This window comes from Lycorma delicatula, chromosome 10 (assembly GCF_047948215.1).
Source record: "Lycorma delicatula isolate Av1 chromosome 10, ASM4794821v1, whole genome shotgun sequence".
Classification (NCBI taxonomy): Eukaryota; Metazoa; Arthropoda; class Insecta; order Hemiptera; family Fulgoridae; genus Lycorma; species Lycorma delicatula.
This window is the reverse complement of record NC_134464.1, coordinates 77,229,968-77,257,859: the sequence shown is the minus strand read 5'-3', so window position 1 is coordinate 77,257,859 and position 27,892 is coordinate 77,229,968. Positions and strand designations below refer to the sequence as shown.

Sequence of the window (27,892 nt, the reverse complement as noted above, 5' to 3'; positions counted from 1 at the left end):
TTCTTCTACTTTTCCATAATCTTTTCTCTTCCTATTTTTTTTTTTTTTTTTTTTTTTTATTAAATGATCTATCTATATTATTTCTACTACATTTCATTACTTTAGTTTTGTTCTTTTTTATTTTTATGCGGTAGTTTTTGCGTAGGATTTCATCCATGTCATTCATTTTTCCTTCTACATCTTTTTTACTCTCCGTTAGAATTACTATATCATCTGAAAATCGTAGCATCTTTATCTTTTTACCTTGCAATGTTACTCCGGATCTAAATTTCTGTTTAACATCATTAACTGCTAGTTCTATGTAAAGATTAAAAAGTAACGGGGATAGGGAACATCCTTGTCGGACTCCCTGTTTTATTACGGCTTCTTTCTTATTTTCTTCGATTATTACTGTTGTAGTTTGGTTTCTGTAAATGTTATCACTATACTTGAACTCTAAATTTTTAAAAATTCTAGTCTACGTTATATAATAAGATTTAGTAAGAAAGAAAGGAATTGAATTCAGTTTGATAGTAAATGTGATAAGTGAAGTATACAAAAAGGAGAATAATTAAGGTATTAAATATTAAGATATGCAAGTACAATTTTTAAAATTTTTATTTACAACTAGCCTATTTCTGCATTATTTTAATTACAATCTCTCTTTCCCTACTGTTTTTTAAATTAAATTTATTCTTTTTGATATTTAATTTATTCATTCCCGCTCGTTTGAAGTATTTAATTTTATCTTAAAACAAAATATCTTCCTAAGATTTTTTTTTTTTTAAACTTTATTCTACTTTCAATTTTTCCCCATAATTTTAGCGTACCTTTTTCTTTGTATTACAGTAAATGTTTAAAAATTCTCTCAGAATAGTAATTTTTTAAAGGTTGTTTTTAGTGTGATATTATTTTAAAACAAATCATGGTTGTTTCGCATGAAAAAATTTTCATTTTTTTTTTTTTTAAGAAGAGAAGACTAGTGTTTGGTTTTTTTTTTAACTTATAGCATTTCTCTTGGTTGAACAAATGAGCCGTTGCTAATTTAACAGGTGTTCAAACAATCCTAACAGATGGCAATATCATATTATTCAGATGTAACATAATTTTTTTTTTATTCAACTCAATTATTTGAATGGATATCTTTGTTCTTCTATATAATAATTAATTTTATCATTTAAAATATGAAATAATTTCTTTTAAAAAAAATGTATTTACTCTTTTAATTTTTTTTTGTAAATGTACATAACAGAAGTTTAAAAAATAAAAATTACATAAATATACGAAAATGAGATTTATAAAAAATTACTGTTGCAGAAGTCAATATTAGATTTTCTCTTAGTTTTATTAAATTAGCTGATTACTAAATCAGGAATTTCATTCAATTTGTTTAATTAAGTTAGCGCGTAACACAGATAAATAAAACTAACAAATAAATTAATTTAATATTTTAACTGAATTAAAAAGAGTTAAAATTTGTTGAAAATCTAAAAAATATATAAATTTTTATTATTATTGTTATTGTACATTAATGAAATCACATCCGTTAGTCTATAAAAGGAAAGATTTTTAATTCTTATGGTAACGAACTAAACAAAAAAAAAACGATTCAAGTAGGAATATAAAAGGCTCTCTAAAAGAAATAAACAAACAATTAAAACATATAATAGACTACTAAAGTCTAACAATAATAGGCCTTTAGATCTAGAAATCAAATATTATTCAAACTGATTCTCAAAAGGTTAAAAACAACTACTACATTTTTATCTTGTTATCACTAAGTAAGCAGGCTGTAGAATTGTATTTATAGTTGGGTGAATTAGGTAACTTCTACTTTTTTCGTTTAGTATTCCCTACAGTCCAGTTAGCTTCGTTCCTAAAGGTAAAAAAGGAGAAAAAGAATTCGACTTAGTTAAGGAAATAAATTTTCATTCGCTATGGAAGAAGGTATATTAACACATTTATTGTTCTACACTATTCCGAATTGTTTGTTTTAAATACCGGAAACATTTTTTTAATTTTTTTTGTGATGTATATAAATTAGTGAAGTAAAAATTATTCTACTCAAGAGTTATTTTCTCTAGGAGTAGTGATGTCCACTAGCCAGACCTACAATGAAAAAACTTGTACGTGTGAATAAAGAATTTAATTTTGGAGTTGGTATACAACGACATTTTTGACTTGTTAAAGAAGAAAAAAGAAAATATATTACTCCTCATTTTTCGTAGTAAGCCTGGCAATGATTTTATTTGTTATTCTTGATAGTAGTTAAACTATTTTTTTTTTTTTTTTTGGCAGTGATTTGCAACTCATATCAATCGCCTTTCTTTTTCCTGTTTAGCCTCCGGTAATTACCGTTCAGATAATACTTCAGAGGATGAATGAGGATGATATGTATGAGAGTAAATGAAGTGTAGTCTTGTACAGTCGCAGTTCGACCATTCCTGAGATGTGTGGTTAATTAAAATCCAACCACCAAAGAACTCCGGTATCCACGATCTAATATTCAAATCCGTGTAAAAATAAACTGACTTTACTAGGAATTGAACGTTGCAACTCTCGATTTCCAAATCAGCTGATTTGGAAGACACGTTCATCACTAGACCAACCCGGTGGGTTCTTATCAATCACCTAAAAACCCTTTATGGTTACGGGATGTAATGAAAAATACTTCCTTACTGCAAATGATGATTGTTTTACAATAGAAATGCGTAGCTAAAGTGAGATCTGTATTTTTTTTTCTTGGATGTTGTGTGTATAACAACATTAGGAGCAGTACGAAAATGGTTACCACTGATGATTATATTTTTAATTTTAAAGTCCCCATGGGTGAATGTATTTATGGTACACTGGAAATTTTCGAAAAAAATATCTTACAAAAAAAAATGATATTAAATGTTCAGGGTTTTACATTGTTTGACATTTTAATAAAGATATTAATTTATAGTTGTGTTGGGTTCCAAAAGGTAGAGAGATTCCTCAGGATTAAAAAAAAAAGCTGATAATAGTTTTGTTCAAACTCCGGGATCACCGTTAGGTATTGCTTCAGAGGATAAGATGAATGACAAATAGCGTGTGAAAATGCCATGCCTGACCGGGATTCGAACCCGGAACCTCCGTCACGCGACTAAATTCGCGTTCCGGGAAAGTCCTACAACTGTAGATTATTTCTGATGCACGGTTTACACACACAATTTGATTGAAAATATCTATCATTTTATTTAAATATAATATTTTTTAGTTTATTTAGTTCAGTGGTTCTAATTAAACCGCGCGCGCATACCGTATTTTATTCGCGCGAGTGTGGCGGTACTAGCGGAAACTGTCGGTACTAACTAAACTAATGAAATTTCCCAACTTAAATAGAAAAAATTTCGCTTGTACGGTCGGAAGACTGGTACAACCACGAGGCTTAACGCATTAAGCCTCGTGGTTGTCCACGCCCAGATAAGTCTGGTAAAAATCGGTTGAGTAATTCTTGAAATATAAGGTGATTTAGAGGTCAGCACCAAACACACATACGAACTAACATTCGGAAAATTTCCATCCGGTTTTTTGCATTCCTTAGGTGTCAAAAGGTGAAAACTGCACAAAATCTGGTGAAAACTGCATTTGCCCAAATTGGACCGATTACAATACTTTCCTTTTTAGAGCTATAGCGATGTCTAGATGAGAAAGTAAAAGGGGTAATCTAGTTATTTGTTTTTTAAACAATATTTTTTTTATGAGTTAAAAAGCGGACTGATTCGATTCCCGAAGCACCATTTCGTCTAGATGAAATTTGATATCCCACCAGGTTGGTCTAGTGGTGAACGCGTCTTCCCAAATCACCTGATTTGGAAGTCGAGAATTACAGCGTTCAAGTCCTAGTAAAGTCAGTTATTTTTATACGGATTTAAATAGTAGATCGTGGATACCGGTGTTCTTTGGTGGTTGGGTTTCAATTAACCACACATCTCAGGAATGGTTGAACTGAGTCTGTGCAAGACTACACTTCATTTGCACTCATACATATCATCCTCATTCATCCTCTGAAGTAACACCTGAACAGTAATTCCCGGAGGCTAAACAGGAAAAAGAAAAAAAAGATGAAATTTGATGTATACTTCACGTTGTTTGTCTGTTTGTTCAAGTTTTTTGTACGTTGTTCACTGTTTTATATACTGTTTGTTGTATTATAAAGTAATACTTTAAAAAATTTCAATAATCCTTACATATATAACAAAAAAGTATAGATTTAAGTATTTTTGCTGGGATACAATATGGAGTCCCACAAGGATCAGTATTGGGAGCCATACTATTCATAATATATGTAAATAGTGTCTATTCGACCCCTCTTAAAGATAATGAATATGCGTTTGCAGATGATACTGCCTTGTGTTATGTCCGCAACACCTGGATAGAATTGGCTGAGGACATGCAATTGGATTTGGACACACTGCGGTTATGGTTTTCAAATCATTATATGATCTTGAGCGTTGAAAAAACGTTGTATATCAACTTCTGCTTAAGGGGGAAAATAAAATTGCCACTTACAATAAAATATAAATGTAAAAAATTTGTGATAAATAAATCCGATTGTTTATAATGTAGTGAGATCGAACAACGTGATATTTGTAAATACTTGGGCATTGTGTTAGATAGTGAGCTAACCTGGAAGAATCACATTGCGCTAGTAAAGCAAAAACTATTAAGCTATCGTAGGATATTTTATTTTTTAAACAAACTATCCCCAAAAATGTCCACGAGAAAACTTTATTTTGCTATTGTGCATAGTCGACTAGATTACGGCATCAGCTGTTGGGGAGGAACGTATGTTACAAATTTAGATTCCATAATCAAAATCCAGAAAAGATTCGTTAGAATTATAAGTAAAAAAAAAGAACTACGGATCATTCTTTGCCAATATTTAGGGAATTTTCTATATTATCGCCACGTTATTTATATGTTTATAAAGTAATGAAAATTTTCTTTATCAGAAGTGGTCATAGAGAAAGTATGATAACCGAGTACGAACTTAGACGTAAAAGGAATGTACATGTCCCCAGAGCAAATAATACGAGTTATATGAAGTTCTTTTCAAGTACTGCTCCTAGATTGTATAGCATACTTCCTAATGATGTAATGACGAGTAGGAACCTAAACACTTTCTTAAAGCTATTAAGATGATGGCTAATTAATATTGATGACGCTGAAAGTATGTTCCGTGTAATTACATGATTTATGATTATATATATAATTAATTATAATATCGGTCTTAACGTAGTAATAGATGTTTTACATATATTACTTGATGGGTAGCACTGGATGAAAGGTTTATTAGTATACATAAATATTTGACGACGATTGATCTTCTCTATACTTAACTGCAGAAAAGATAAGTTTCCGTCAGAGTAAATCATGAATTGAACCAAAACTAATTCTCCTATATAAGATAAAACTGTTTCCTTTTTGTCCCCTTGCTCTAACTAAACAGATTAATATAAAAGGGATGGTGCCACAAAACGGGCAAGACCCTTGTGGACACCTAATCTTTCATCTTTTACAAAACTCACTTCCGATTATGAATCATATAAATTAAGTATAATTAAGTTAAGTAATGAATATTAAATTGTATTATAAAATAATGTTAATATTGGTTTTAGACTATGAATAACCTTAGAGTACAATTATAATTAGTATTAGGATTACTCCATTAATTATTAATTTCGTAAAAGTGAAAGAAATAAAGTATTTGATTTAAATATTCAGAGTCTTAGATTTTATGAAATTTTAATTTAGAAGTACATATAAAAAGAATTGTGAGAGTCTAAAGGAAGGAATCCCTCATAGAATTCTTCTATGATCTGTGGATTTTGGGAACATTTAAAAAAAAATTTGACCGACTTAAAAAAATTTGTAGATTAGTTCTACCCATATATTTTTTTGTTTTACGTAAATTCAAGGCTTACTCTTCACCAAATCGACACCGATTTCAATGATTATTTACTTTTTTTTGCGTATTGGACGATCCTGTCGCGGTCCCGTTGTTAAATGTTTTCCAAATACTTAAGCGAAAGAATTTTTAGTAAAAAATAGCTTTCTTTCATCTCTAGATTTTGTTAATTTTTCTGTTTAAAGAATATCATAACAATATTGTTTGTTTTGTGCTCTTATACGCATAGCAGAATAAAAACTAAATCTTTACATTATAGTCCACGCTTGACCAATTAATGTTTTCATCAATCTTTTCAGAAGTTAATTTTTTAATTAGTTTAACAAAGGTCTAATTTTTATATTTAGTGATATATAAAAACAAAGACCGATAAAATACATTTCTTCTAAAATCAAATCTTTATTTGAATAGTATTTTACTGTACCGTCTAGTTAACACTGTGTAGCTCTAGAAGGAAAAGTATTGTAATCGGTCCAATTTGACATATGAGGTTTTTACGGGATCTTAACGTTTTAACATCTAAGGAACCCAAAAAAGCGGTTGGAAATTTTCCTGATGTTAATGTTCATATGTACGTACGTGAGTGTGTGTGTGTGTGTGTGTGTGTGTGTGTGTGTGTGTGTGTGTGTGTGTGTGTGTGTGTGTTCGGGTGGGCCTATAAATCACCTTATATTTGCAGATCTGCTGCGGACCGATTTATTCAAACTTGATCAGATTACTTATATATATATATATATATATATATATATATGGAGCATTGATGCCATTAAGTTTTCAACTTAAAAAAAGTCAAGGGAGTCAGCCTGTAGAGCAAGGTCACGCTCAGTATGTCGAAATTTTACCTAATTAAGATCGTAGTTTTCTTAGCCACATTTGTTAAAAATTAAAAAGGTTTTTGTAAAATTATACCCCCATCTAGTCGTCTGCTATGTTGTGATTAAATAAATGAATAATATTTAGTTTAAAAATGTAACTCAAACTCGATCGCCCGGTTGACTCGGTACCTGGTGCGTTAAGTCTCGTGGCTACACCAGTCTGTCGACCGTACAAGCAAAATTTATTCTATGTAAGATATGAAATTATATTTTTTTAGTTAGTGCTGACTGTCACCACTAGGACTGGGCCCACCCGAATTAAATACGGTATGCGCGCGCGCTTTAGTTATAATCATTGAATTAAAAAAAAACGAAAAACAAAATTATATTTAAATAAAATAATAAATATCTTAAATTAAGTTGTGTGTGTAGCCCGTGGATTAAAAAGCATTTTTAAGTAGCATTTTTTTAAATAGTTAATTTTTTTTTAAACTGTCTAGTGTGAAGATACTGTCTGGATTCTCGGACATCCGAAAAATCGGTGTTTTACTATAGTATAAAAATAAACTCTGTCGAAATAATTTTAAAAAGTTTTCTATGTTCTTTGACGAGCTGAAAAAGACTTAAAACAGAATAAAATGATTATTCAGTCATTAAATATACGAGAATCGATGTAGAGATTTTTCAATTGAATGTTATACTTTGAACTTAAATAATATGTAAAAGAATCTCAATTTTCGATCTTGGAATAAATTTAATAATCGTCTTTGATTTTGTGCAAACTGTCATAAATTGACTGTAATCAACTTAATATTCTCTTTGATAAAAACAAAATGGATCAATTCCAGTGCCTGACTTGGTAAAATGACTTAATTATCTAGTATAGGAGTAATTGAAACTCATTTAGTTAATTCTATGTTCCGAATTAAAGGTGATTCAGCAATTTTGATAGATTGATACATTTTCCTTCAGATATCTTACATTTCGTTGAATCTGTTCTATAATTTATGAAATATTTTATAATTTTATCTTTGTTCAACTCAGCTGGTGAGTAATGTACAGAGCGGATTGTAAATTGTACTGATAATAAGCAGTATCTAATATATAAACTATTAATTTGGATTATGCAAATTGCAGTGAAAGGAATATATTAAAATATATTTTGCTTAGACTGTACTATAAATGTTTGCTTTTATTTTATTGCAGTATTTGTTTGAGATTTTATTTATTTAATATTATTATCATCAAAGAAAGATAACAGGAAATTTATTGCACAGTGATTTATTTAAAATAGGGGGACTTTTTTTGCATTCAATTTCATGCCCCCCTTTAACCTGAAAAACATTAAAGTTTAGCCTATTTATTCTTATTTAATTGAAAATTTTCTCTACGAAGTAGATTTATCCTTCGAGTATATGTAGACTACCTTGTTAGAGAAATACTGAAGATGGACTTTGAATGGTTAAAAATCTTTTCATTCCCGCTTCAATGCGTCCTTTTAACTCAATTCATATCCTCTTTGTATGTTTTTTTTGTACAGAAATAAAATCTTTTCAAATGGCTGTTTGAAAATAAAGATAAATATTTAACAATATTAACATAGAAATAGAAATTTCTCGCACTATATGAAAAAGATAAATATACTCAAAAATAAATTTCTTGTGGTCAACAAAATGCAGTTGACCTTCTTGATAATTGTAAAGAATACTATAGTTATAAAAAAAATGTTATTATATTGAACAAACTTTTATTGTTGCTCAGTGACTTAATTTGATTTTTAATATGCAGTTATTGAAAAAAATTATTAAAACGACAATACAATCCACGAATAATTTTTCTTCAATGGGGTTTGAAATTCCTAATTTATTTTCAGTAGAATTTACTACCTCCCATAAGCGTGAAAGTTTCAGGCAATGACAACATTTATAAATTTAATGTTACGTTGTCGAAGTTACAAAAAATACTCTCCTGATAAATCACGTTTGTGTTATTAGTAATTAAAATTGTATTTTTTTTATTCTACAAATAAAAATGTGTAAAATTATAGTATTAATGTTAATTTCAATTAGCTCGGATATCGACGTTGCCCGGGCATTGCGCAAAGTGCAATAAGGAGACTGTAATGACTTTGTATGCCCAGAAGGTTAACTCGAAAGATAATGCAGTACGGGGCTTTCAGCAATTCGGAATTCTTTTCTGTTAAGGAATTATCCGAACAGCCATCAAATGATTATGTGATTAAGTCCATGGTCTGATCGTCGACGATGCAATAGAAAATGTAAATTAGTCTACGTAAGGAGACCTGGTTAGGGAATGTAAGTTATCGTTTGATTATTATTATTATATTTGTTGCTTGTGTAAGGAATACGCCGCGACCATATTATGCGCCGATGAACTCGACATGGAAATGAAAGCGATCACAGATTAATTGTTATCTGCGGGATATCTGTACTTATTCCTTATTTATTCACTCGATCAAGACCGATAGGCCTTTTTCTGTTTAGCCTCCGGTAACTACCGTTAAGATAATTCTTCAGAGGATGAATGAGGATGATATGTATGAATGTAAATGAAGTGTAGTCTTGTACATTCTCAGTTCGACCATTCCTGAGATGTGTGGTTAATTGAAACCCAACCACCAAAGAACACCGGTATCCACGATCTAGTATTCAAATCCGTGTAAAAATAGCTGACTTTACTAGGACTTGAAACGCTAGAACTCTCGACTTCCAAATCAGCTGATTTGGGAAGACGCGTTCACCAGACCAACCCGGTGGTCTAACCCACCGGGTTGGTCTGGATCCACAATACATATCGATGAATTGTGCTTCTACAGGCGGAAATATGATCCAAAAAAATTTCTATTATTACTGAAATTATAAGCCGTACGATAAGAGTCGCAGATATCATTTCTTCCACTCAAAAAAATAAGCATTTTTGTAATATAAATAAAACCGTTTTTAGACAAAATTCTAAATTTATAGAAGATTTTGATAGTAGAAATGTAGTGTCTTACCTTTTTGGATATCATTTTGTTAAAAGTAATTTTATTTTTAACAGAAATTTTTGTTTTTTGAGCGGAAGTAATGATTTTTTTTTAACCTCTGGGACCACCGTTAGGTATTGCTTCAGAGGATGAGATGAATGACAAGTACCGTGTGAAAATGTCATGCCTGACCGGGATGATATCTGCGAGACTTACTGTACGGTTTACAATTTCATTGTACTTTTTTTTGGATATCACTGCGTTTTGTTAGATTATTGTTTTATTTTATGAATTACTGATTGTTAACTTATAGATTTATTATTAAAATTTATTGCCTTTCTTGAACAAACAAATATACATTTTTTGAATTTATCGGTCAATTTTTTTTTTTTTTTGATAGTCATATCATTCACTTTACACCATAATTTTCTTTTTTTTTAATAAAACTAGTATAATGACCTTCATGAATCGAAGATCCTGATGTAATATTGCATTTATTACTTTGTAAGTGTAACCCTCGATTTTTATCGTATCCGTGGACACACTTTTTATATTATTATTAAATGAACTTTTTTTTATTTCTCCATCAAATAGATCTAATTGTAGAATAAATATTACCAATCGAATTTTAATTCTGTTGTATGTAACAAATCTTTGTTACCACATTTGTAACACTTTCTTACTGATTCTTTTTTGTGTTTTATTAGCTTTATTTAGTTTCATTAGTTTTTGTTTGTGTTTTATAATCTCTTGTAAACTAATACTCTTAATTTTTTTTAATGAAGTGATGTGAATTAAAATAATAGTTTCATCTTCAGTATTTTCTTTTAAACTAAGAGAATTTACTGTTAAAACAAGCTGTAGTATATATATATTTTTTTAATTTTATTATTTCAAGTTCATTATCAAGTTTTTTTACGAGATCGTTCGTAAATTCAAAGCGCCTTTAAGTACTGCTACCCTTTCTTCTTTCTTTTTCCTGTTTAGCCTCCGGTACTTACCGTTTAGATAATTCTTCAGAGGATGAATGAGGATGATATGTATGAGTGTAAATGAAGTGTAGTCTTGCACAGACTCAGTTCAACCATTCCTGAGATGTGTGGTTAATTGAAACCCAACCACCAAAGAACACCGGTATCCACGATCTAGTATTCAAGTCCGTGTAAAAATAACTGGCTTTACTAGGAGTTGAACGCTGGAACTCTCGGCTTCCAAATCAGCTGATTTGGGAAGACGCGTTCACCACTAGACCAACCCGGTGGGTTAAGTACTGCTACCTAGCGGCGCAGTTCGTAAAAGTAACATAATAGAGTCCCGTGGTTCATTAAATGGAACAAAAAAAAAGTTATCTATTAAAATTCGAGGTATTTTTTTGAAATTAATCTTTATTACAAATCTAATTGAACTGAAATATAATGTTTTCGTGCTTTTTTTAAATTTTTCCCCCATTTTAATTTCACTTTTAGCTTAGATCATGTTTAAAACCGTAAACAGAGTTAGTTGACTTCGCCGTGCCGTCCAGTTCTGCGAACACTTACCGGTGAAGTTCTAACGAACGTTTTGATGTATAAACGATTTATCCTATTCAGTAGATGTTCGGAGGTGTTTGTTGAGAAACGAGTTAGTGTTTATTGTGCGCGGTTCCAGACTGGTCTATAGAAACATAGGCGATCACAAATGGCATTCTACCCGGCACAACCGTGCCGGATGTTTCGTGTAAGAAACACCCGGCACGAAATATCCCTGGAATGCGGTATCAGCAGTACAGTGTCAATACTTCAGAGAATTCCCTTGATCCTACTACGGGTGCTCATACTCAAAGGATTGAACCGCTTTGAGCTGGTGCAAAACTTTGGAACAATTGAGAATGCGGGAAAAACAGGGCAGTGATAGATCCCTATTTATAAGAATTTAATTGATACTAATCATAAAAATGTAAATCTGAATGATCAAATGTTACAAGATAGTGCTGTATGTCTCTCCTTACAGGTGTGGTTTTTTTTTATTACAACATTAATACTTACTCAAATTGCGGGGAATTCGAAAAAAAAATCCTTTTTAATTAGGCTTTGTTATCTTTTTAACCTCATTGTAAATATTGTGAGTTCTTCAAAGCTCAGTCTTTTACTAATTTAAAAAAATCTTATACTAAAAAAATGCGACGTGAAATCGATAATTTTGATTCAATAACTTATTGTTCTTTTATGACGAATTATATGCGCCAACTGCTACGATAACTGTTCTTAATGAGTAATTCAATGAATAATTATCATTATTATTTCAACTGTTTGTTTCAGATGTAATATTTGTATGTATGCTTTTATAACTACTTCCCTTGTGTTTATTAGTCGTACGTATGCGAGTTTAGCAACTGTATCCGATGTCGTGTTGGTAGGGATGTGTTTGTGTTATTTAATGGGTGCAAACAACCCACGTTTCCATTTCTGTAATATTATAGATGAACATTAGGTCTACTTAGTCTAGACTATAAGCTGACGTTTATTCACAAGCACGATTCAACATACTATGTTTGTAACTCGTTTCTGTCCGCAGATAGGTTACAATGATGCAATCCAGATGCCCTGAATGTGTGTGCGTTTAGTTATATGAGATCGGATGAGAAATTCTATAAATGTTTACTATCGGACTTTGGGTGTATGTGTGTGTTTGTATGTATAGATCTGGTTTTACTCAAATTATAATTATAATTGAATTAATAAGTTTTAGTATTAGCTAATGTTATTTTAAACCCAGTGAATGAAAGATGTAGCACGACTTTATTACTGTGTACCTCATCGGTAAAATCTTAAAAATATTTGTAAATGTTTTTTTTGTTTTTACAATATTTCGGTTTCTACACATAATTTTATTTTAAAGTTGCATCTGTTAATGAGGAAGAACAAGCGCTTACTGATTTGTAATTCATAATTCAAATAGATTGTTTTTAAAATTATGATAACACATTCATCGAAGAAGGAAATATTCTTATACATCCAGAATGTTTCAAAAAAATGTATACACACTTTGAACAGTCATAAATAATTTATTTCCCTACTTAAAAGGTTAAATTACTGGGAAAAGTAAGACTACAGTCCAAATTTTAATAATAAGAGTACTTTCTGGTCAAATTGAATGTTCCAAACGGTAGTGTTCACACAACTACGAGACAAATTCGAGGTCTATGGAACAGTGTGTGGTGTAACCGATCGGGATAACTTCGCACGGCTACAAGTGATGAATTTTCAGGTGCGGTGCTGGGACTGTTTCAGCGTTCATCACAAATATCTGTAACGCAAGGATCACTTGAGAATGGTGTAAGTGTTAGTTGTGTGCAACGCATGCTGAAGAAATCAAGTTGCGTGTTTACATTCCAAGACTGGTGCAACAGCTAATTAACGATGACTAAGATCGCAGGGTACAATTTTGTGAATGGGTTCAGGGGATGGTTACACGTGAATCGAGATTTATGGGTAGCATTGTTTGGTCGGATGAAGCACAATTCAAACTTAATGGAACTGTCAATAGGCATAATTATGTGTAATGGCTGAAGATAATTTATTACATTACTGTTGAAAAGACAGTGAATTTGTCTGATGTGATTGTGTGGTGAAATTTGTCTCCTAGCGGACTCATTAGGCTTTTTCGATTTGAAAGTACTGTAATTGGGGAAAAGTACCTAATGATGTTTGCTGATCTCATTTTTCCTTCCATTCGTGCTGTAATGTAATGACAGATATTATTACCAGCAATATGACGTCCCGCTGCATTATCACAGGGATGTGCGATCATACCTGGATCAAAATGTACCAAACCAGTGGGATAGAACGTAGGGGACCTATCAGACGCTCTCCAGACCTTACGCCGCTTGATTTTTTTTATGGGGCACACACAGTAAAAGATGAAGCGTACCGCCGTAAACCACGTAACCTGGACACCATTTTGGGATGAGATTCAAGCGGTGTGCGCAGATATCCCATTGGACACTTTGGTGCGAACTGCGGAATCAGTCGTGACTCGCACTCAAAAGTGTTTCGATGTTAGAAATTAAATTATGAAGTTTCAGAAATAAATAAAGTTTCACGCTTCTAGTTCAAAGAATTTTAAAGAAAATATTTATTATTTATATAATTTTATCAAATGTGGCCCGTTGCTATGATTATACAATAAATAATTAAACTATAAAACCCACTTAACCTACAATCTTTTTATGCGTCCTAGCGCTTTCAGAAACGAATTCCATCTACAGGAACTTAAAATTTTTTTATTAATTAAAACTTTGTCGACATGAGTAGAATTGTCACCGTTATTTTCCGATAACGATGCAAACATTCATTGTGACAGGACGTTAAGTGGACGCAATTTTAACACATGACGACCACCTTTATATATTTTACATACTTTACAAAACAATTCTATTCAAAGGTTTAGTTAATAATAAAAAAAACTTACGTTCTTGAAGATGGAATTCGTTTTCGAAAGCGCTAAGACGCATTTAACGATTGTTGGTTTTATAATTAAATTATTTATTATTTACCTTTCTGAGTTACATTTTTCTTACTGTCATGGAAATAATCAAAAAAGGCGATAAGAGACCGTTTCCAGACTTATGAACGCTATAACTGTTTTTTCTAAACTGTTTTTTTGAGAATTGATAAAAAGAAGAGCTGACAACAAAGTTGTAATATTTTCCTGGCGTTGGTTATTTATTCTTATATAGTAAAAAAATAATTATGCTCGAAAAAAGTTACGTAAGATTTCTTTTGTAGAGAGGTGTAATTTATAATGAAGATATATTGTAAAATTATCATTATATGTTTAAATAAACCAAAAAAAGTTTAAAAATTAAAAAATGTATTTTTTATATTTTTTTACTTACTCTCTCATCTTCAAAATCATCTTTCAGGAAAATCTTTTGATTTTGTCTACGTTTACTACGAGTTTTTTAAGTGGAAGAAATTAATAAAATTTCAATAAAAGATGTACAACCAATAAAAAGTTTCCTAAGATTTCTTTTTTTTGGATGAGCTGAATTATTATGAAATTTTTTTGTAATGAAATTACTAAAGGTTTATTATTTGAACTTTTAATTATATGAAACTTTTTTTGTTTTATTTAAACTTTTAAAAGTTTAATAAAGTTTAATTTAAAGTTTTTTTAATTAAAAGTTTAAATAAAGTAGGGTTATGTATGTAAATTTTGAGAAAATTGATTTCAAAAAACTATCTACCCCATTCCATGGAGATATTGACCCCGAACCTTTACCAACTAATTGTCCCGTATCTAAGAGAATTAGTGCCAAATTTCATCAAATTTGGTTTATCCAGTCAAAAGTTATTAAGCTTCAAACACGCCAACATCTTATTTATTTTTTTTATCGATTAACGTGTTTTCCTTTTTGCAGAATAGCTCTATAGCTATGATACGAAGAAAGTAAAAGTTAATCCTAATTCATAAGGAAAGATGAAACAGAATATTTAAATTATTAATATATTAATAATTATTATTCGTGTATGGGTCAGTAATTTCAAAATTAACTGTTAAAAAAGTTAACTGTTAATTTTGAAAGTTTGTTATTGCTTTTAATTCTGAATGTAAACGAAGTAAAAAGTTACTAACTGGCGTTTTACTTAGTTTAAATAATAACGCGATTTTTACCTTTTTCCGTAATTTGGATTGCTTATAAATCGAAAACGAAGGCATTTATCAAGAAACGGTTTTCACTATTCTTTTCTCCGTAAAATTTTACTTTAAAATCATGTGTCAGTTGTCCACTTTCCTGTTTAAAAAAATTTTCTTCAATTTGGCAGATCCAAAAAAGACGCGTATGAAAAGTACAAAGTACATATATGAAATGAGTTGTTTATTTATTATACGGTATGGTGTTATGATTTTCTTTGACGTGGCGTAGGTATTTACGAAAATTATTATTTTTTAATAGCTTGTACGCATTACTTTTGTTGTAACCAGTAGCACGTATTACACACGCCAGGTTATAGGAGTAGGGTATAGTGGACAAGTAAGTAAAGGCAACTTGGAGGGAGGAACCGCCTTTCGATTTTACGTGTACTATATCTTTCCTTTTTTTCCTGTTTAGCTTCCGGTAATTACCTTTCAGATAATACTTCAGAGGATGAATGAGGATGATATGTAAATGAACAGTATATGAGTGTAAATGAACAGTCTTGAGTGTGTCAGTCGTGAGTGTAAATGAGTGTCTTGTACAGTCTCACTTCGACCATTTCTGGGATTTGTGGTTAATTGAAACCCAACCACCAAAGAACACCGGTATCCACGATCTAGTATTCAAACCCGTGTAAAAATAACGGATTTTACTAGGACTCGAACGCTAGAACACTCGACTTCCAAATCAGCTGATTTTGGAAGACGCGTTCATCACTAGACCAAGCCGATAGGTTACGTGTACTATATCTAAACTAATGTAATTTTACAACATACATAGAACAAATTTCGCTTGTACGGTCGGCAGAGTGGTGTATCCGCGAGGCTTAACGCACCAGGTACCGAGTCAATCGGCCGATCGAGTTCGAGACACAGCCAGTTAGAGTTACTTTTTCACACTTTAAATATTATTCATTTATTTAATCCTACCACTTACCTGTGACGTCACAACATAGTAGACGACTACATTTTTATTTGGTGGGGGTGCGATTTTGCAAAAAACGTTTTTTGTTAATATTGTTATTTTTTAATTGTTAGAAAATGTGCCTAAGAAAAATATGATCTTAATTAGGCGAAATCTCAAGATACTGAGGGTTGACTTGCTACTGCAGCCTCACCCCCTTGACCTTTTAAATTGAAAATTCAGTGGCGTTAATACCCCATATATAGAAGCAATCTGACCAAGTTTTGTCAAAATCAGTCTGTAGTTCTGGAGATATAAGATGATTTATGGGCCAAAATCGAACACCCACACGTACATACGAACATTAACATCCGGAAAATTACCATCCGTTTTTTTGGATTGCTTAGGTGTCAAAATGTCAAGATCCCGTGAAAACCGAATATGCTCGATTTGGACCGACTACAATACTTTCCCTTCTAGAGCTATAGCTCTGCTGTAGTGCTATTTAGACTGGAAAGTAATAGTTTTATAATCAGAAATTAACTTTAATTAAAACGTTGTATCTTTACTAGTGTTTGAAATTCGTGTTACCGTTACGAAATTATAAGCGATTTTTTTTTTTTAATTTTTTTATTTCCATGTTTTTTCTTGACAAAATATTTAATTTCACTTCATTACTGAAAATTTCTTTAAAAGGAAAAAATAATTTTTTTAGATTAACTTTCTTTCTCCGATTTTGTGTGAATAAAATCCTGTAAATAATTCTGAACATATATCATATTAATTACTTAGTTTTCTCGCACTGTTTGTCTCAGTTTGGAAGTCTTTTCGAGTAATGATTTTCCAGTTATCAAATTTTTTTAAAATTATATTTATTTTTGTCTGCAATTATTTATTTATTTTTTTGTATTATTGAAAGAAGATTTTGATATTTAAATGAGAAAATTTATAAGATTAATTTTAGGTAATACGACATGGACGTTACGGTATTAAAAACGAAGTGTTTTAAAGTAATAGCTGTTTATATTAACTACACTGCAGAGGAAATTAATGTAACAACAATTTACAACAGTGTAACAACAATATGTTGTCATAAGACAATGTACGTACCAAGTTTTTTCTTTTTTTTCTATTCCTTACCACTGGTACCGATCTCGCTTTGATAAAAGCATTAGACGTTCCTAGGCGGTGCCTTTGCCTCTAACTCACAAGGCAGCTCTGCTAGACCCAGCTAAAAATAAGTCTCCAGCACCGCCACCCAACCAGCCAGAATTGGATCTTTACGCCTTACTAATTGTTTTTTATCGTAACCTATCCTCCACTGGAGTCGTCGCCCAATCATCGGGAGTGGGACACTTCAGCATCTCACCCCTCATGGACGGGGCTGTCCACCTTTCCACTACTCTAATACCCCAACGACCTCTTCGTCAATACCTCTTCCTGAACTTTTTTCCTCATGATGCTAATGAGCATCTTCCTAATGTTTCGCCTACCAAAAAGCATCGCCTCCACCAAATCCTCATTCAGATTAATTAACAGGAAAATGATTAGACAATGTACCAAGTAATCGTTTTCTTGTTCAAATTACTGGTGATATTATCGTTTATAATTTTTAATTCTTTTACTTCATAATAATGGTTGTTTTAAATATTTATTCATAATTTTTACTTTGTTTATTATAATTTTATTTATATTTAATTTTTTTACCGTCTTTTCGTAAAGAGTACGGTATTATTTTTGGTCGCACGGTGGGATTGAAGGATGAAAAAGACTTTTTTTACGTTTAAAGGTATGAGGCTTATGAAGTATACCATTCTTGTATAACATATCCTGTCTCGGAAATCTCCAAAATTACTAAATCAATTTCATTGTTGTAATTTAGATTAAGTCGTTCTTCAGTTAAGCCCAATTAAGGATGATAACCTCAAACTCCAGTTTGAGGTTATGTTGATTTATTTATTGGAGTATTTTTCATATGCGGTTATACAGTGAATCACAGTGTGAGTGAAAAAAATATTTATGTAAAATAAAGTAACGGAAAGTCATAAATAAATATATATTTATTCAGGAGAAAGGACGTTTTTTTACGCTTTTCACACTGGCGTATATTCGATTAAAAGTAGTCAAAAAATCTAAAGTTTTACTTTAGCTTTTGAGAAAGGTTTTTGATAATGGAATAAAATTATTTAGAAACGTAATTGGTGGTCAATGAAATAAAACCCTAGATTTTTTTTACGTTTATTATGAATGGAATTATTAAGATTCAAAAACATCGTAAAATTATAGCTCACCAGATGTACGAGTGTTTAGATAGAATCATTTAGAGGGAGTAGTTATTTCTATAGAAATATTAGTAGTAAGTTGGGATACAACCTGATAAGCGAATGATGCGTTATAAGAGTATAACAATGCAGCTGATGACGGGCGTTTCCATAAACATTAACTAGAAATAATAATTTTGACTTCGCCTTTAACTAAATGTTTATCTTTTTTTTTCTTTTTTTTTATTCTAATGGGATATCCGAATACCGGTAATTCTTATATTAATGTTGGTGATAAATAAAATTTATATATTTATCGGGTAATCTATTTTTATTGTAATGATACTGAGAATAAAAACTAACCTAAGTTTTATGAAATTAAATCAGCGTTGAAAACAAAACAATAAAGTTGTAAAAACTATACATATATTTTTATCTGAAGAAAGAAAAACAATTCCAGTATCAAGAGTCATAAGAAGGAAATGTTGACATCAAATAATTAAGTGCATGTGGTACAGCAGCACATGGAGTATTACAAAGAAAAGAAACGCGAATAATACGTGTCAAATTCCAAAACATATACACGTCTGCATCGAACAGTTTTTTTTTCTTTTTGCTATGTAAGCTAAAAAGTCAATAACTGCATTTCACTCAGCTATTATATGCATGTGCACGCTGAAATAAAGACAAACTGTACTTCATACATATTTAAATGCGTATTTATATTGCTTTAAAAGCATTTCTTAACATTATTTGTAGGATAAAAAAATGGATACATATAATAACTTCCTTTTATTTTATAATAATTGTGTTTTATGAGTATGACTGTACTATAATTAAATATGGAAAACATTAAATTTAAAAAAGATTAATAAATAAAAAAAATACTGGTTCAATTTTTCGAAATCCTGTAAATTTGGGCGAAACAGATTTTGTTAACAAAAATTAAATAAAAATAAAGTATGTTTTTTTTTTGGATTTCCTCAAAATCTATTTAAAAATGACAGCTGTTTCGGTACACAGTACCTTCCTCAGATGTAAGAAGGAATGATTTTCTTTTTTACGTGGATGATATTTTTTGTTGTTTTACGGGTAGCTTGAGACAATTAGGAAATTTGTTGAATTTTATTAATACATTGCATAATATTGTAGCATTTTCTTTCGAAATGGAATAAAATAATTTTATCGTATTTTTATATTTAAATATTACCAAAATCAGTTACAAATTAAATATTAGAATATATCAACCATCACACGCTGATGCTATCGTTCATAGTACATCATCACATCCATCCATTTTCACGTAAATTAGCGGCTTTTAATAGAGAGTGTTCAAAAAGTGATGCAACCTTATTGAAAAATGAGTAAGTTACAATAATTGTTGAAAGTGGCCTCCGTTATGCGATTCACATAATTGAATACGACGTTACATGTTGTAACGTTTTTTGAGGAATTGCAGTGACACATCACTCAATTTTGCTCTGAAATTTGAAACTGGTTGAGGATGAGTTCTGTAAGCAGCATCCTTAAGGTATTCCCACGAGAAAATGTCATGAAGGGATAAATAAGGAGACCGAGGGGACTGCAAGCCATTCGAAATCACTTGTCTATGAAAACACTAATTCAGGAAAGTCTACGGTAATCCAGGAATACTACTACAGGAATTCTAATCCAGGAATACTACGGTATTGTTAGCTGTACGAGCCGTAGCGTTGTCATGCTGAAACCACATGTACAAGAGCCTGTCTGCAGGTATAATGTTTACAAATTGTTGCACCATCTGTGCAACAAGTGTTCACTGTGCCGTTAAAAAAATGTCACGAAGATTCGCGAACGTGACATTGCACACTAAACACCCACTTTTTGTCCGTGTAGAGGAGACTCGTGTAGCTGATGTGGATTTTCCGTACATCAAATGCGTAAATTCTGTGCATTGACGTATCCATCAAGGTGGTGGAACCTTGCCTTATCAGACCAAAACCAGTCCTCGAGTTCTTCCCCATGTGGCGTTACAGATGACATGAGCCGCTGAGAGAAAACTACACGTTTCCCAGTGTCTGTAGGTAATAAATCGTGAATAACACGAATTCTGTACGGATGTATCTTTAAACATTTGCGCGATGCCATATGGGCACTACAAACGAAGAGACCAGATTGGGTAGATAGGCGTCTCACAAACTTCTTGGAACTATCAGAATATGCAGCTTGCACGTCGATCAACTTTTCTGGGTTAGCGCTTTCCTCGACCACTTTTGGCTACATCTGCCACATTCCCTGTCTCTTGGAACTTATCGTACAGCCGCTTGATGGAGGACTTGTTTTTTTAATAGCAAGAGGGCTTCTAATTATGTTTGTCATTTAATTGATTCGAATTGATGTTCGTTCCCCTTGTAAGATCCAAATATTTCATTAATTAAAATTCTATTTGGCTATAACTCTGGAAACAATGAAAATAAGTACCACTTATGATATATCGTTCAAATGTTATTACTATAGTTAAGAAGAAGCCCAAAATCCAATTTTTTTGGATTTCGGGTTTTTTGGACACTTTTGGTACAGTCGATTGCAATCAAAAGGGGAGGTGCAAAGCTAGATATTACAACAGTCCTAAATACAAAATTTCAACATCCTACGGCAAATCATTTTTGAGTTATGCGAGATACATCGTACATACAGACATCACGCTGAAACTAGTCAAAATGTATTCAGGGATGATCAAAATGGATATTTCCGTTGAAATTTTTCGCGATCACAATACTTCCTTTATTTCGTACAAGGAACTAAAAAGTGTGGGCGCGTTCTAATTATATAGTGTTTGTATACGAGAGTGCACCCTATGCTTTTCTCTTTAGTCATGCATAAATAGAATTTTTTTTTTAAAGTAATTTTTTTGAAAACAGAGTTATTTTTTCCTCTATGGTACAATTTTTTTTTTTTGTTTTTGTTATTCCTTTTTTGAGGAAAAGGATGTTTAAAATGTTTTTTCTTTCTACTTTTTAGTCATCATTAAGTGAAATTATCAAATTTTACGTTAATTAATTTTACATTTTACAGTAAAATATTTATTTGCGGTTTTCTTTTATATTATAACCTGGATAATTATTTTCCTTTATTATAAATGATATCAATTATTTAAAATTTAATAAGGTGATTAGCGTGATCCGTGCAGGGCAAGGGATGTAGCCTTTTTGTTGAGGACGTCCGGGCTCGGTCACACGCAAAAGTGACGGGTTCGGGACGCGCTGATGACTCATTAAGGACCCTCAAGGTGTGAGAGGTGAGCGATTGACGAAGGGGCATGCGTGGGATACATACCCGGACCCTGGGTACGATAAGACCGGGAAGGTAGCCCTTCTGGGGAAGGGCATCTCGGCAAACAAGAAGGGAAGGTCGGGATATTATGATGAGCCAGGAGAGACCCCGTTGGGTGAACAAGGAAGAGTCCAAAGATAGGAGGGTGTTTCTACGCCAAGACACAAGGGTGCGGCCGAGTTAACGTCTTTCAGGCGGCTACCGGTCGCCCCTTGTGTTTAGGTGATTAGCGTACATAAAGTTGAGAAGGTTACATATTAAAATCCGTTTCAACAGCCACCTAATTTATTCATACTGAATCGACAGTCAAAATCAATCGGATGATTCAACTCCCTTCCTCAGGATATTTATGTGTATGAAATTAGTAATCGCATATTGTTTTGTCACCGACCTACGTCGCTGTGTAAAATTTCACTTTGTACGACGTCGGGAAATGAGTTTTATGATTACAATATTTTAGGACGATTGAACCATTGCAAGTTAAAGAAACCCAACTCAAAATGCCTCAACCTACCGGAAATGCCGCTCGCCCTTAATGGTGCGAGTGGTAGCATCTCCGCCTTTTATTTGGGTTCCCTTCGAATCCCAGGTACAGCATTTTCTCACGCTACAAAATTATTTCATTTCTTCTCTAAAGCAATGCTTAACGATGGTCCCGGGAGCTTAAACAAAAACCTACCGAAAATCAAACTTTAGAAATATGCTTATTATACCACGTGGTCCTACTATAGTTACAATTTCAGAATAAAATTCCCAAAAAACTCTCCAAAAATGTTTACTTATCCTAGTTCTATTTATTTTTAAACTAAACTACTCTTAAAACTATTGGTTTTTATTTCGTGTGATTAAAAAGAACTTGCAAATTTTATTTAAATTAATTCAGATTTATTTAAATATTATTAAAATAAAATCAACTTACCGATTCGATCTCATAATACTAGTATGTTGAACATACATATAAGTATATATATATATAAAATTTTATTTCGGATAATCTATTTATTTAGACAAGTGGCGCTAGATTAAAGGTAATAAACAAGTTGGTAGTTGTTTTTTAAACTCTTGAAAAAATCAAAACTTAATACTGAATATTGAAAAATTAGTATTTTATTTCTTAATTTTTAATTTAAATTTTTAAGTTGGTTTTATTGTTTTAATTTTTTTCCAAGTTAAAACTATTATTTTATTTTTTAAAGTTTTGTTGTTTATTTGGAACCGATATTTTATGTATAAAATATTAGCATTTTTATTATATTCTTACGAGTTCAAATCTATTTAAATGTTAAATTTAAAAAAAGAAGATTTTTGTTATTACTTTTTTAACACTAAACGCATTCGAGAAGATAAAAAGAAAACCACCCCATCTCGCTCTTTCGAAAAAATAAACAAAAAACTGGAATTGATTCAACCTCGTGAGACTTTTTCATAAAGTTTCGTTACTCACCCGCCGTTTGGCAAATATTGAATGTAACTAACTGAATATTGAATAAGTTATAAAATGAAAATAGAAAATATATTTTCTCTTTTTTTTATTTTGAAAAAAATAAGAAAATTATAAAGTTTTTTTTTTGTTTCTTATAACTCGATTTGATTTATATGAAAATTCCATTTGTTTTGTTTAAGATAAGGCTATTACCTTTTTATTTTATAAGTTCCGAATTGAAGAACAAAAACCAACAAAATCGTTTTAAAAGTCAAATAATTTAAACAAAGAGAAAAAAAATAGGATTATAAATTTTATATAGGCTGCACATTTTGTTCCAAAATTTGGCAAAAGTAATTTGATGTTCACCGGAATTAGGTTTGTAATAATTTTTTTTTTTTTTACTTCGGAACGCAATTTTACTTATTGCATTTACAATAAGAATGCTATCTATGGATAATAACTAAAAAGTACTTTTTCGCTTATCTGGAAAGGACCTAAAAAACCGTAAAAGAGAATCTTAATTAATTATTTATTTGAAAAAGGATTTTTGTTTTACTATAATCATCGTGGTTGAAGAACACATATAATATTATTTAATTTTTTTTTAAATTGAATTTATAAAAGCTTGAGGTAGATATTACTTGCGACTTCCCTTAAGATAGTTTAAAATATTTAAAAATCTTATTTACAACTTATTTTAACGCCACAATTTTACATTGATTATATATAAGCAGTAATTGGTACTATTGAATTATAATTTTTGAGGTATTAATTGAATTATAATTTGAATGAGATATCGTATGAGATTCATTAATTTTAATTGCCGAAGTTTTCGGATGATTATCCAAAATATTAATTTACTATGAAAAAAAAGTGATATGTGTGCTAAGTATCTTATTAGTTATTTAGCCCCCCTCCCCCATAACTACCAGTACCACCGTAAGGTATTACTTCAGAGAATATGTGTATGAATGTAAATGAAGTGTAGTCTTGTACAGGCTCAGATGTACCAATCCTTAACATGTGTGGTTAATTGAAACCCAACCGTCAAGAGAACATAGGTATCCACGATCTAGTATACAAATCCTTATAAAAGTAACTCCTTTAATAGGATTTGAACCTTCGAACTCTCGCTTCAAAATCAGCTGATTTGGGATGATGAGTTTAACCGCTAGACCAATCCAGTAGGTAATTTGTTTATAACTAAGGAAAATTAAGTGTACGCTCAGCCGTGATGCGTAACTAGTATACGTCATATCCGCTGTGCGCTTGACCTATTTACGCTGCTATCACGTAATATATTTAATAATTACGGTAAGTTTAGCTTTTTATTAAGTAGCTTCAAAGTTAAATAGAATCGGTTGATCTTGTTTCAAATGAAATCTATTCACTTATTCCACGAAATTAATCATTTACAACGTGGAAAACAGAAATATTATATTACGTAATAAAGAATCGTCAGTGATGTGTGTCACGCATGAATTTTACTGAATTAAACAAAACGTGTATTTAATTACTTTTTATTTTTAGTTTAAATATTTTTTGAACCCCCTTTTATCACTTGTGGTTAGAGAAAATTAGCCATTCAAAAATCTTATTACGGTAATATTTTAATTTTATTTTTTAAAAAATTCATATTAGACAGGCTTAATTACGATTTCGACAGTTCTACAGCCATATTTTATTTTTTAACTTTTTTTTTCAATCTGAAGTTTTTTATAAGTTTAGACGGGAGAAATTTGTTGAATTTTTACGACTAACTCCGTTCGCTTACTTTACCCTGATAAAAATATGTTGTTTTTTTTTTTTTATGTTACTTAGCTTTATATTTGTTAAAAAAAATTAATAAATAGTGTGTATAATATATTAATTTAGCCGTTTCGTCTTATAATGAAAAGAAAAAAAAGAAAAAACTTCATTTGAATGACTTTTTTTAAAAATACTTTTATTTACAGTCGCATCAATAATTAGTCATTACGGAGTTATCAGTGTAAAATAACTATACCGGTAAATGTGTAGTCTTGAACCTACTCAGATCGACTACTCCTGAAACGTGTGATAAATTGAAACCGAACCACCAAAGAACGCCCTTACCACGATCTAGTATTCAAATTTGACCCATCTGGTTGGTCTACTGGTGAAAGCGTCTTCGCAAAGTTTGAGAGTTCTAAGGTTCAAATCCTAGTAAAGGCAACTGCCTTTACTAGGATTTGCCTAGTAAAGGCAACTAGGGGTTGCCTTTACTTACTACTTACTTTTATACGAATTAGAATACTAGATTGTGTATACCGGTGTTCTTTAGTGGTTGGGTTTCAATTAACCATACATCTAAGGAATGGTTGACCTCAGATTGTAGAAGACTATACTTCATTTACATTCGTACATTTCATCCTCTTAAGTTAATACCTTACGATGGTTCCGGAGGCTAAACAGAAAAAGAAAAGTATTCAAATCCGAATAAAAGTAACTGCCGTTACTAGGATTTAAACGTTGGAACGCTCGATTTCGAAATCATCTGATTTGTGAAGACGCGTTTACCACTAGACCACCGGCGGGTTTGAATGACTTGTTCTTAATAAATATTGTGATTTTTTTATTAATTTTACTTGAATTTTATATTTGAGTTAAAGCTATGATTATGTCTATAATTACTAAAAAAAAATAATTTAGTGCATTCTTAACTCTTTTATAAGTTTTCTCTGAAATTAATGCTGTTAATTATATAACCAATCTTGATTAGTGATTAGTGAACCTAGCGTTGGTATTATTTGTACCATTGAATATTAAATTACAATTATATAAACTAATTTAAAATTCAGTAAATAAATTACAGTACAACAATTTAATTTGCGAATATGATTTTTATCATTAGATTTTAATTATAATTTTTGTTTATATGTTAAATGATATAACCGTAAAATAATTTTAAACAGTCTGATTACTTTTAAGAATAACAAACATCCTATTCCAGGTATAAGGAAAGTGAAGTGTAAATTAGTTACCTGTAATTTTCTTTAATGAACGAATTATACCATTCTATATCGTCATGATCAGTCAATCGAAATGCAAATGAGTCATACAGAGAACACATTTACTAAAGTTAACTATCAGGTTCGGTGGTTATATAAATGACATCGTTAATTTCAGAGAGAATAAATGTGGGGATTATTTATTCATATGCGTCATAACCGTAGTAAAGATTATTGGGTATTTTGAAATAATGTGGTGTTATATATTCATTCATTTCTTTAACGGAAAAAATAATTTTACGTTTAAAAACTTATTAGTAATTCCATTCAAAAGATATTTTACTCTTATTACTTTGAGAGAAAAAAATTGGTTTTGATCGACCGTTAATATTTAGATTATAGAGATATATTTTGATTAGTTCGAACAGCTAGTTTATAAAGTCGAACGCATCGATGAATTATTGAAATTTATTGTATCGATTAACTTTTTAGTAAATTAGGTCTGGGTACTTATTATATTATACTTAACGGGACAACAGAATAATGGGCTAGGAGTAACATAACATACAGCAGTCGGGCCATATGTTAGTAATGATGTTGTGTGTGGTTTAGAAATGGATTTATCATTGAGGTAGAACTAAACTATACTACGAGCTAGTAAAGTATTATACGTTGTTGTGCTGCCGTTTGGTGAGTACTGAATATTCATGACATGTCGAGAGTACGAGTTTACACATTAATATTGTCAACCTTAATCTTCTGTTTAAATTAGTAACTTATATTTTATAACAAGTAGTCATCTAATCGCTCGATTTAACAATACGAGAGGTTGTGTATATATAAATGTAACGTAATTTTAATATCTATTTTGTAAATAGAATTATAGAAATCATTTAAAATATTCTTAATTAATATTTTACAGTTTTTTCCTAATAATTTTTAATTATAAAACTAATTTACAAAAAAATAATTTTTAATTTAAAAAAATAATTTTAAGCAAGACAATAAAAAATGCTGAATTTTGCGTCTACAAAACCGCAATTTCAGATTAAAATTGCAATTAAAATAAAAAAATTAAAAAAACCTGTTTATAAATAAATTAAATACATATAAAAAAAATAAATTTTTATAAGTAAAAAATTAATTCTTGATATAACACCTACTAAAAAAATGGCTAAATGTTTAAGAGAAAGTTTATAATTGCGTAAGATTACTTTTTTAATTATTTTAATTTAATAATATTGTCTCTACTGTTTGAAACAGTTTGTATACTATAACATATTTTTTCACAACAAAATGGGGTTAATTAATTTATTACTTTACAGTAACTTTCGAAGTATTTATTATGGCAATGACTCATGTGAAGAAGCATCTGAGATAAAATAACAAACAAATCACAGCTGCTTTCTCTAAAAGTAGGCCTAGTGATATTCAGATGAGTATTTAAGAAACAGTGATGTAATTTTTTTTAAAGTCTACGGTAAAATAATGGGAAATGCGATTTGAAACTTAAGTGATTGTGGCGTACACTAACCTGAAAGTAAAACATACGTACTTCCGTGGTGCGAGTGGTAGCGTCTTGGCCTTTCACCCGGAGGTCCAAGGTTCGAATCCCGGTCAGGCATG

The 27,892-nt window shown here is 30.9% G+C and overlaps 1 protein-coding gene across 9 annotated transcripts in view; it reads left to right on the top strand.

The window, feature by feature from the left end:
- Positions 1–27,892, top strand: part of Zasp52 (Z band alternatively spliced PDZ-motif protein 52) — a 427,403-nt gene that overhangs the window by 57,004 nt on the left and 342,507 nt on the right. The window lies entirely within an intron of this gene.